An 11,869-nucleotide genomic window follows, 5' to 3' on the forward strand; every position below is an offset into this window, starting at 1 on the left:
AATATCAGACAAGCATCTATGAATTGTAATCCTCTTAGCCAAAACACAGTAATAAATATAGCACATCTAGTAAAAATTACATGACATTATTTAAAAGAGCTTTTTAACCACATAATGGATAACTTCCGTAAGTAATATTTTTATGCTCATCATCCCCTGCCTTACGCCTCCCCTTTGAACTTTCGGTAAAACAGTAAAACTTTTGGCACCAGGAGCTTAAATCAGAGTTTATTCGGTCCCTTGGCCCATTAAAGACCAATTTATGCAAATTTCTTTCAGCTAGCAAATGCGTATAGCTTGATTTAATTAATGTTAGCTCAAACAGTATTATTGCATACTTTGCTAAACATTATGTAGTTGTTTAATTGAGTATTTTTTGTATTATTTGTTATCCTTTGCTAATTGATATTGTCACAAACTCACTAATTGGCCAACGTTGGTAAATACACTCGTTATTTTAGGGAAATCACGTAAAAGCAATTTGTTTACATTGTAAAACTGCAACCTATATGTAATTTTGTGCTTACATTTAATTTATATACATATATATTACTATTTATGTTTATCTCCTTCGGTCGATTTTAAAGTGTTGTTTTTACTTGTTTTTGTTGCCGCTGCGCTTTGTGAAAATTTCTCAATTTTTGGCGCGCATTTTCAAGCCGGCACACTTTGCACACACACACATTTACTTGCACTTGTACAAAAAAAAAACAAACCAAAAAAAAAACAGGTTCTATTCAAATATTAAAGAAAAATAAACTTTAAACATTTCAGAATCCTTTCTTGTCTGTTTATTATTAACACCAAATCGCGAAGTTTTTGGTAATGAGATGTTGGTAACGAATTTGATGCCACCGGAAAAAGCGAACCGCGCCGCGTGTCCGTACACGTGGCCAACTCGACGTAGACTGGGCGTATACGTAATGCCAGAATATCTGGCTCTGCTGCATCGAGTCTGCCGCTCGACTGTTGCCGCTGCCATGGCGGATGCTGCTACTGCTGCTGTCTCCTTGTCAGCGCTGCCCAGTCAGCTGGTTTTCCCGCCAAATCTGGCTTGTTTGGTCATTAACAAAACATTTATGCTTATTGCTACCTTTTAATATAGCCATCATAAAATATAAATTACAAGCTGATGTTGGTTAGAAATTTAACCTTCTATTTGTGATTTTACAGAAATTTCTAAAAATGTTTTTTAATTAACCTATAATCAACTAATTTGAATAATATGACGAAGTTTAAATATTAAAAGACACCATTTCAAAAACTTGCTCATCAGTTTGTAATCAAAACGGCCTTTATAGTAAAAGTAAACTTACTACACCACAAATAACTATTTTGATATACATTTATACAAAAGTATATAATTAAACAAAATAAAGAAGTAAATTCTTTGTTTCGTATTTAATTCCTTTGTCGTGTAAATAAACTCAAGTGGGAATAACAATTATGTTTGAACTCAATGCAATGCTTAAGCTGCAGCCAAATAATGGGATTGATATGTGAACGCCATAAAGCTTTAAATAACTAATTAAATTCAAATGTAAAAACTACATTTAGCAATATTTGATTAGTCAAAAATCACCTTTCCTTTTGGAATTTGAGGCTCCTGAAGTAAAACATAATAAATACTTGGCACCTCGTACTATTTGTAGGCTGCCAGTAAGGATATATCTCACGAAATTCCGTTTCTTGCTTTCGCTTTCCCAGTTCCATCTTTCAGGAAATCCGACTATCGCGTGTATTGAAGATGTTTACAGCGGCAATAATGTTGCTATAGGCTGACTCTTCCAACCGGCTAACCTTTCCGGAAGTCATATTACAAGAAAAACAAAATATTTATCTCGATTGATATTGAGGAAATTATTTATTTTTTTTTAATTGTCAATCAGCACTTCTAGTATTGATTTAACAAAACAGCCTACTCATTAACACAATAAACAAAAGTGAAGTTTATGTTTTGAAAAAAAAATTTTTTTTTATCAGGAATCTATTATAGAAGTCAAATAACATTTAAAATTATTTGCATAATATGTTAAATAGTATAAACAGTATAAAATTAATCTAAAAATAAGCAACGTAATCATTCACTTTTCAAATTTAAATTTTATTTATAGCTTTTTTCCCACCAAAAGTTGCCATTTCTGGGAATGCTCCACAAACGCTCAAATTCGGGTGAGTGAAAACACGAAGCACCACCCGATCACAGCCGAAGTGGGCTCGTGAGTGGCCTGATTTTCACTCAAAATAACATTTTCCCTTTATTCGAGTGGGAGAGACGAGAAGGAGCGGATACTTTGAGTGAGTTGTAGGTTTTTTACTCATTTCCGCTGGCACTTCCGACGTCGTCCTGGGCCAAGGAAGTTGTAGCCACGCTGACAAGGACAACAAAGTCTGTCTTTATTTTTGTTCGGCTTCTTCGCATAATATTTTATTTTATTCCGTCTGGTTCCTTTTTGGTGAAATGTCAACTGACATTCTTGGATCAGACTGTGGAAACTGTTTTTAAAAATGTTGAGAATGTGGTTTGCTTTAAGCCTCAAGCGATTTGATGTTTCCTTTGGGATTCGGTTTTTTACTTTTCGACGGAAAGTCTTTGAATTTGATTAAAATTAACAACTTTTTGGCACATTTGAGAATTATACACCATATCAGAACATTTCAGAGGCTAATTTTATGTTTCGCGTGCTGCAAGACCGTCTAAACTTTCTGATATATTACTTTTTAACAAATATATGATTTAAAAAATCATATTATTTATTATTTGATTTCAATAAGGCAATCAAAACCCCACAATTATTTTAAATTAACCGATTATGTAAAATAAACATAACATTTTTTTTACAAGAATAAAAACGATTAAATCCCAGAATTAATATATCTAATACATATTCAATATACGTTGAGTTGACCGATGCAATATTGTTGCTTATTATAAATACATTTTTAGCATAAAATTGTTAAACAGTTATGTCAAATTGTATAAATAAATAAAAAAAAATGAATCGCCTGAGCATTCAATTATTTTATTATTTATTCGTCTTTGCAACATTTATGAAATGCTGAAAAATACTGATGCACGCTTTTAAGCAATATTGCAATAGATGCAACTCCAAACTGACAGCCTTTACTAAAATCGATATGATCACGTAAACACCCAATTAACCTTGTCCAAAGAGTATCCTTCGAGTCTGCCAGCTTGAAATGCTGGCGAAAAAAAGTGCTGCCTGCGAAACACAGGAATAAAAAGCAAAGCAGCGACATGGCTGCGTTTTTGCATCAGGAGCTGGGACAACTGAGACCAAAAGCCGCATTGTATGAGGCCACAGAATCCGCCATGGAGGGCGACGGGGTCGAGACGTTCCTTTGCTTCAATTTGCTGTTCTATTTTGCTATTTTGCCGCTTCCAAAGGCCACAGGGCAGCAAAAACAGCAGCAGATTCAGCAAAAGCAGCAACAACAGCGAAAGGCGGTCAAAGGTTGCCAGAGTTACAACCAAATGAGTAAGATGCGAAGACAAGAAAAACACCCACAGCTGCTGCCTGTTGCCTCAATAAGGAATAATTTGGCCGAGAATTCCCACCCATTTGCCGTTTGCGTTTGCCATTTGCCGTTTGCCATTTGCCACCCACCCAGCTCTTGTGCGCTATTATTTGCCTTTCGAATCCAATGTGTGTAATGCCTCCGAGTGTGATTAGCAGCAATGTTCGAGTCATAACCGTAATAACAAGGATATGCGCAGGACCCAAAGGACGCTACGTCTGGGGCTGGGACTGATGCCAAAAGAATGAAAGTTTGCCCGATTTGCCTGGCCCAAAAATGTAGTCGCAATCAACGCTATTAAGTTTCAATCGACCATTGCAATTATTAATGAGTCGTCTCCAAGGATTTAAGGACACTGCCAGCAAAGACCTTAATTACATAATCAACGAGCTGGGCCAACGTAATGCAAGCTCAATCTGAGGATATCCAAGTATATCTGTCCACAATTTAATTGTGGGTGTTCGTAACTGTGGCGATAAACGAGTCTGTTCGCCTGATTCTAATACCATATTTATGGACTTGCTCGAAAGAGTCAGTTTTCGTGTTTCCTTTGTTTTAATATTTGCACGTTCATTTTTGCTCATTTGGAGAATTTATTAAATTGCCACAACCCTAACTTTGAACAACATTTGTGCAATGGGGTATATAATATAATTTATGTACATAATATCCTAAACAAATTTGAAGTTCAATTAGTTCCTTGTCCATGTAGAAAATAGTCAGTGATGTGTTTATAGTTGAAATTAATTTAAAAACTATCTTGTTCTTCGATGTAAATAATTGTGAATAAATATTTTTAAATAGAAAGCAAAATTCAATTTATAATGAACATATAAGTATTTATTTTACGTTATAACTAATTTATATTTTTTTTTAATACTTATTAAGATTAGTTATTTTGTTAAGAAAATGTTTATAATATTCGCTTTTTATGAAAAATAAACTTAATACATGAAATATGGTCATCATTAAGTTTTATAAATACTGTACTTTACATCATTTTTTAAATAGAAATGGTTATCCCAGCACTAAGCAATTTCACAAGTTACCCAGTATCATTGTCGCAATCTCAATTGCTGCAAGTTTTCTATAAGCATTTAAGTACTTCAAAGTACACAAACCAATGGAATCACAAGACTCAATCCGAGCCAGAAAAACAAACAAACAAAATTTGCAACGGTTTAGTCTCTGGAAGCTTTTTTTTGAGGGAAATTGTCTCCGGGGCTGTGAGCGAGAAAATTTCCAATTTCATGGGGCCATACAAACTCGGAATGTATAATTAAATTTCTATTTTTGATAATTGGTAAACTCAACTCAGTCTATCTATGCAAAAGTTTGTCCAATGAAAAACGAAAACCACAGAAACCGAAAAGGACAATCATGACGCATAATGCCTGCAATCCTGCACACACACATTGAGGAAAATGACTGCTTTACTGGGAGTTTGTACAATGAATGCAATGAGCACCTGTCGATGGCAATTTAAGCTGAGAATCCAGGAATCCTGGAAAGAAGTACACTTAGAAAAACATACACGAAAACTTTCTTTATTATATGGCATTCATGGTTGCTATTTGTTGCTAAAAAGTTGTTATTACAATTATAAAAAATTAATTTAATTAAAGTTTTAAAATCAAAATATATAAATCTTCATTTTAAGTTATAAAAAGTGGTCATTAACAATTTACGTTTATTTTAAATCAACTTTTAATAAAATACAGTGATACCTATTATTTCCACAAAAGCAAAGTGCTATAATATTTAAAATTAATTATAAAATGAAGTACGCTAAAACAGTTTGTTTTTAATTTACATTCTTTAAAGTATCGATTTAATGAATTTAAAACTTAATATTGTAAGTAAATTTTTCATTTTTTTGTAAATACAGATTTTAATTATGTGCATCACTTTTTCCACCGTGCAGTACAGAGACGGTAAACCGCGCAGCCACATGGCCAGCGGCCTATTAAAGCAACAATGCCAACCCCCGCCCTGAATTCGCCATTTTTCAGTTGACTTGCCCGCAGCCGTTCCCTTAATGTCCCCTCCATTTCCCTCTTGCCCACATATTGCAAATGAACTCGACAACTATTAAACACCTGAAAAGGCTGCCGTGTAACAGCAATTGTAAATCCAGAGTGTCCAACAGCAACGCGAATTGAAGCAACAATAACAGCAGCAACATCAGCGATAACACAGCCATGAGAAACACTGGAAAAACAACAGCAGCAGTCGCAGCAAAATTAACAAGGAGCAGCAACAGCAACAGCAACGCCAGCAGCAACCGTAATTGCAACAGCAGCAACACATATAAAATGTGAGCAAAGGCAGTGGAAATTGTTACTGGATTTGAAGAAATTAGACAAAAAATCATAAAAGTAGCAAACAAATGTTTATATTAAAAAAAAAATTATAATAAGAATGAAGTAAGCCTTAAAGAAAATTATATAATTCTAACACAAAAAAGTGAAGCATTTAAATGCAACAACAGCAACCTCCAGTCTAAACACAATCAGCCACAGAAGCAACTTTAACGTCAAAAGCAGCATAAAATTCAGCAGCAATGGCTGCAACTGCAACAGCAACATCAGCAACCATAACAAAGTTAGCAACAGCAGCAGCAGCAGCAACAGTAAAAGCAACAGAGGAAATAACAAGCAACCAGAAAGGCAACAACTGACACGGCAACATTTTGGGGCAGCAAAAATTGCAGAAAATTGAAAAATTCATAACGACCAAAGCTGTGAATATAAAAAAAGGACGTAACCATTTAAGCCAGAGACCAAAACCAAAAACCAGAACCCGAAAGCAACAGACAGCACTCGACAACACAGTGTTTGGAACCGCAGCGGCAACAACAGCAGGTGGCATAAAACATGTCTGCCAAAAGTGCTCAGCGGAAAGGACTTTCCATGTGTCCATGCACCCAGGGGTTAAGGGAGCATAGGGGCTCGAGGGGCACGAGGGTCTCGAGGGGTTTGAGAGGCCCGAGGGGGTTAAACGGCAAGCGAGCAACAACAAAAGTAAAATGAAGCGACTTACAAAAGGCTTACACACCGCTGCCAACCTGCGCAGGTGAGCCAAAATCAAAACAAAAGGAAACCGAAACAAACCCAAACAGAAATGTAAAATACAAAAAAACATTGTAAACAACATAAACTGGCGAAAAACAAAACTTGTTTTACAAGGGATTTACCAGAATGAAAAGCAAGCTTATCATCAGAATAGTAACAAACTAAATTTCGCATGCGCATTTCATATTTATTAACTTACAAACGCAACATATGTTTTGAGATTTGAAAAAGTGTAGTTACAACCGTATGCAGATTTTACGAATTTTTATTAAATTTGCAACGTTTTAGCAACGTTCAAATCATTAAAAAAAAAAAACGATAACGAAAACAACCGAGAAACCAAAACTCAGTGAAAACCAATTTCATAATTAAGTTCCGAGAAGCGTTTCAGAGCGGAAACTTCGTAAACCGAACTTTTTTGTAGCTATATAATCGAAACTATTCCGACCGGTAATAAATCTAATTGCCAAATGCACAGCAAAATTTCCCAAAAGCCAACAGAAAATAACAAGTGAGATGAAATAAATAAACTAAGCAAATCTCACCTGTGGTTTCATGTTGTTACGTTCCTGCAGATACTACAAAATGCAACAAAAATGTATTTTAACAAAAGGGTTAAAAGGGGTTTTCGACTGCAAAATACTTGGTAGCTTTATTACAATAACCTGAACAATAATCCTTTTCAAAACTAATCTATGTGCAAAACGAAATTCTTTTATAATTGGTCAGGTTTAAGCTGCAAATTGATTCAATTTGCATGTGCCAAACGAAAAATGTCATATGGCTTATAACAACTGGCTGTAATCATTTTTTACAAAAGGTATTGTTTCCAATATAACATATATTAATAGAAATTGTGAATACCCCATAAACGCCCTGATTACAGGGTATGGGGGGAAGACAAACTCGAAGTAACTGAAGGGGAAACGTGTAACGGACAATTCAAGCAACCGCATTGGACGACAGCGACAACGAACCTGCTCAGACACTCTGTCAACAATGTCTGACGAATTGTCAAAAACCACAAAATGCGGTGCTTGTTGTTGTCGGTGACAATGTGAACGAGCAGCAAGGACGAACAGGATGCCAACTCACACAAAGAAAAACTTATACACACATACACAACGGAATTTGGGACAGGATAGTGTGGACAATTTGCGGTCGAAAAGTCGTACGCTTTTTTCCTACTACTATATTTTATTGTTATCATATCAATGTACGCATCGCCAGCCAGTGACAATAAACCATGAATTTCGCGAGGGTACGTTTTTCGGAGGTCTAAAAAATTTGTCAACGACCTTAAGGCCGGCAAACACCGACCTCTTGACAATATTCGCAACACACACACACACACATGTTTGCAGGCCATTGCAATGCATTGTGAATTCGGGCCGGATGTTTATGTCCTTGTTTGTTTATGAACTGAGAAGTGGGAAACATCGTTTCCTTGTGCCCTCTCACATTTATTTAGCAAAATCCATGGCATACCGGATTTTTATATAATCGAAAGATTCCAAAATTGTTCAATTAACAAAATAAATGTGTTAAGTGTATGTGTATGTGTCCACAATTGGAACAAATCTATAGCTTTACAATAAATTGTTTCTTTAAGCTTCATATTTTCATTAATTTAAATTGTCTTTTTATTTACCGCCCTGTTTCTGAACTTTTGAAAATTAAATTATTAACTATCTTAAAAAAACTATGTACATATATATAATTTAAGTGTATCTGCACTTGGGATCCCGTTTTAAAAGAGTTTATAAATGATCTAATTTGATTTAATGTTCAATGTGATTTAGTATTCAACAAACCAATCTTAAGTATTTAAAATTGTTGGTTTCAATAAACTAATGTTATTAATATTTTTGTTAACCCTACTTTATTTTCTCGCTTACCCAACTGACTTCCTGTTAATTTTTTCTTCGTCTTGGTTCCTTCACAAGCGTTTGCAAACGCAATGTATGGATGCATGTATGAGTGTGTCAAACATTTTTTCACTTCTGCAGCGGAGCACCCTTTCCAGCGAAGCACCCTTTCCAGGAATTTGACTGAAAGTTAAATTATTTGCAGTTAAAACGCAAAATCGTATCAAATTCCATATGCAAACACTGCGATGACTTTACACATTAAATATATGCATTTTAACAGTTTCTGTTGCAATAAAACATTCAGTTAATTTAATCTTCTGTTTAATGCGTCTGCGTTGTGACCTGATCGAGCGAAAAGAAAGAAGAAGGTATGGGAAAGTGCGCGTCAGTGGTGCCGATTCCAGGCGAGCGAATGGAAAAAGCTTTCAGAAGAGAGAGAGAGGGCGAGGGCTCTCCTCCGTTGGATTGCAACAACAACCAAGGGAATTGGATATTGCGAGAGAGCATGCAAGAGCAAAGGAAACGAAATGGAAAGAGTATAATTCATAATAGAGACAGCTTGGAAAATAGCACCTATTGTTGGGAATTGGATCACATTCCTGTTCCTCCATGAGAGTTGTTTCATAAATGAAATGATTTTAAAGGAATAAGTATGTATGTACATATATTTCGATTTTCACTGCGTAGAAAACATTTGGCTAAAATTATAATACTCTCTGCAAGGGTATTCAAAATATTACTTTTTTTTTTAAATACATTTACAGTTTCTTAATTTCTTGTCAATCTTCACTACTTTCGCTTTACTTTAAGATTCGCATAGAGAAACGGAAGATGGCTTTTTGCAGGTGCGGTTGACTTCCAATTGAGCCTTAATTGCTTTTCCAGTCACTTCCGCTTTATTTTCCGCCCCATTTTTTGTTTGTGCCAGTTTGCGTGAACTTTACACCGCATAAACAGGACATGAACAAAAAAACAAAGTATTGGCCGAACATCCGAGCAAATGCAATTGTCATTCAATCATTCAATCATTCACTTCCTACCCCGATGGGCGTTGCGGTTTGATTGTTTGCTTCGCTCTCACTCACTCCTTGTCAATCGATGGGTTGGTTTTCCACCACCCCCTCGGCATTTTCCGCCCACAGGCTTTTCATGTTTTTGCGGCTACTCAAGCGGCTTTTTGCGAGCGTTGAAAATTTATGCAGAAATATTTTAATTGAATTGTCACCGCGATTTTATTGTTGCTGCCGCGTGCTGCTATTTGTTTTTTTTTGTTTCGTGTCCTTTCTGGGGCACTTAAAAAAAAATTGGTAAAAATACTCTTTAGAATTTGTAGAATTTATCACTCATAATTACAATCATACATTTGGTTGGTGTGTCTCAAATTTATTTTCGATTCAAATAATTTTATATATGTATACACTCTCGCACCTAAAAAATGTTCAAAAATCAAATTTTAGATTTTTCGACCAGTGCAATGGCTACTGTAATCATTATTTGTTGTTGCCACACCGAAACACAGACACGTTTTTAACCACTTTGTGTGAGTACTTTGCTCATTTTGCTCATTTCATTATTTTGTGAGCTTTTAACTTTAATTTAATTTTTAAACACCTTTTGTGTGTTGTATTTGATGTTTAACGTTGTCATTGTCGCCGTCAGTCGGTTGTTGTCAGGAGAGTTGATGAAATATTCAGGAGATTGCGAACCCATTCCGCACACAGTCCTCGGGCCATTGCCAATAATGACAGGCATGTTAATGACACCGACAATTGGCCAATTATGGCGGGAATGGGAATGTGGCCAGCCCCGAAACCAGAAACTCAAACCGCACAAAACCACCCCACTACCCACTACCCAGTATCAACACTCCCAACACCGCCAACTCAAATGGCCCTAGCGACTGAGGAATGTTTTCGGAATCCTGAATTCCACCAGCATTCTGTCTCCCGGAATTGGGTAAACTTCTGGCCATGATTCTCACTTTTGAGCAGCATTTTTCAATTCTATTTCTCTGGAAGGAAAAAAAAAAGGTAAAAACCTATGGCAGCATTCACCGCACAATGCCCAGAAAATCTCAATGAGCTGAAAAGAAAGGGGGGAAAAGGTGAAACCAAAACAATTTCCTAAGATGCAAATGAATATTTCACTGGGAGGCAACAGCAGAGGCCAAAAAAAACACCTGCTAAACGCACGTGTGCAGTAATGTGTGCACAGGGAGAAGAAACACAACAATTTTGAGTTACTCATACATAGTTTTATACATACAAAATAAATCAAATGTCCCTTTTTTTAACCTAAATACTTCAAAATAACTTTATGTACTATAAGTTTGTATTTTTTTACTTTTTATATATATTTAGAAAAAGTTTGAAAACAAAAAAAATGGTATATAAATTTAGCAATATTAAAAAAGTCAAACGACATGCCAAACCAAAGAACTTTTCTATATTAGATTACAAGCTAAAGATTTGTAAGACACCTGTAACTTATTTTTTCTCAGTGTACATTTCCCTATCTGTGTAAGCACATATCCCTATATCCCTTTTTGCAAATTTCGATTACCAGGCGGATATGGCGGCATTGCCATGATAAGTAAACTTTGCTCCGCTTTGCTTAACTTTCCCTCACTTTCCTTTGCTACTTTCTCCTCCTGCGCCCCTTTCAGCCCCGCCCTCTTTCACTTCGTCTCGCCCCCATTCGGCACTTCGGCATTGCAGAATTCCCAGCCGCTCAGCGCTTTTCAATTACACGGAATTGTCGAAAAAAATAAGAAGTAAGAGGTTTATGAATGCGCCAAAGTATAAGCGATGTTATCGCAGCGTAAGCAGGGTATTATGCAGGTCTTTTGAAAGAATTTAAGTTGCAGCTAACTATATGTTATAAATAATTATTAAGAAATGAGAACATATATAGAAAATATAAAATCAGTCCTTGTTTGGAAATTATTTTGTTGAACAATTTTTAGTCGCATAAATGTATTTAAAACTATGTATCTCCAAGTTTGTTTTAAATTGTATGTATTCTTATTGGTCATATTTTGTAATATACTTTTTTGATAATTATTATCAAATAGAAAGTAGAATATGTTTTTATTAGACTAATTGTTGGATAACATTTAATATCCTTGGATAGGGTACTCGGTAAGTCGACCATGTGCCATCACGAACATACTTTCTTGTTTCTGCGGGTAGTTTAACAGGATAACAAACACTCGAACCTGTGAGCAGACAACTTACAGCGTTTCCATATAATTGCAGTGAATTATTTTTGCTGGCGCAATATTTCTAGCAACTCTCCGCCACTTTCCCCCGCTTTTGTATCCCCAAATCCAGATCCTGCTGCCTCCGACCAGCGTGTGCTCATCAAATCTTTCTGCTAATCTGC

At 35.7% G+C, this 11,869-nt stretch overlaps 1 protein-coding gene across 3 annotated transcripts in view; it reads right to left on the minus strand.

The window, feature by feature from the left end:
* Positions 1-949, minus strand: part of LOC108136596 — an 80,626-nt gene extending 79,677 nt beyond the window's left edge. Inside the window, exon 1 of one of the 3 annotated variants that reach the window (XM_017257911.2) lies at positions 554-949. The gene's annotated coding sequence lies outside the window, so the exon portion shown is untranslated. Of the gene's footprint in view, positions 1-423; positions 481-527 lie in introns of those variants that run through there. The other 2 variants (XM_017257910.2, XM_017257912.2) reach the window with 2 other exon arrangements.
* Positions 950-11,869: the final 10,920 nt, after the last annotated feature.

The sequence above is a fragment of the Drosophila elegans genome, unplaced genomic scaffold (genome assembly GCF_018152505.1).
Source record: "Drosophila elegans isolate 14027-0461.03 unplaced genomic scaffold, ASM1815250v1 contig_149, whole genome shotgun sequence".
Classification (NCBI taxonomy): domain Eukaryota; kingdom Metazoa; phylum Arthropoda; class Insecta; order Diptera; family Drosophilidae; genus Drosophila; species Drosophila elegans.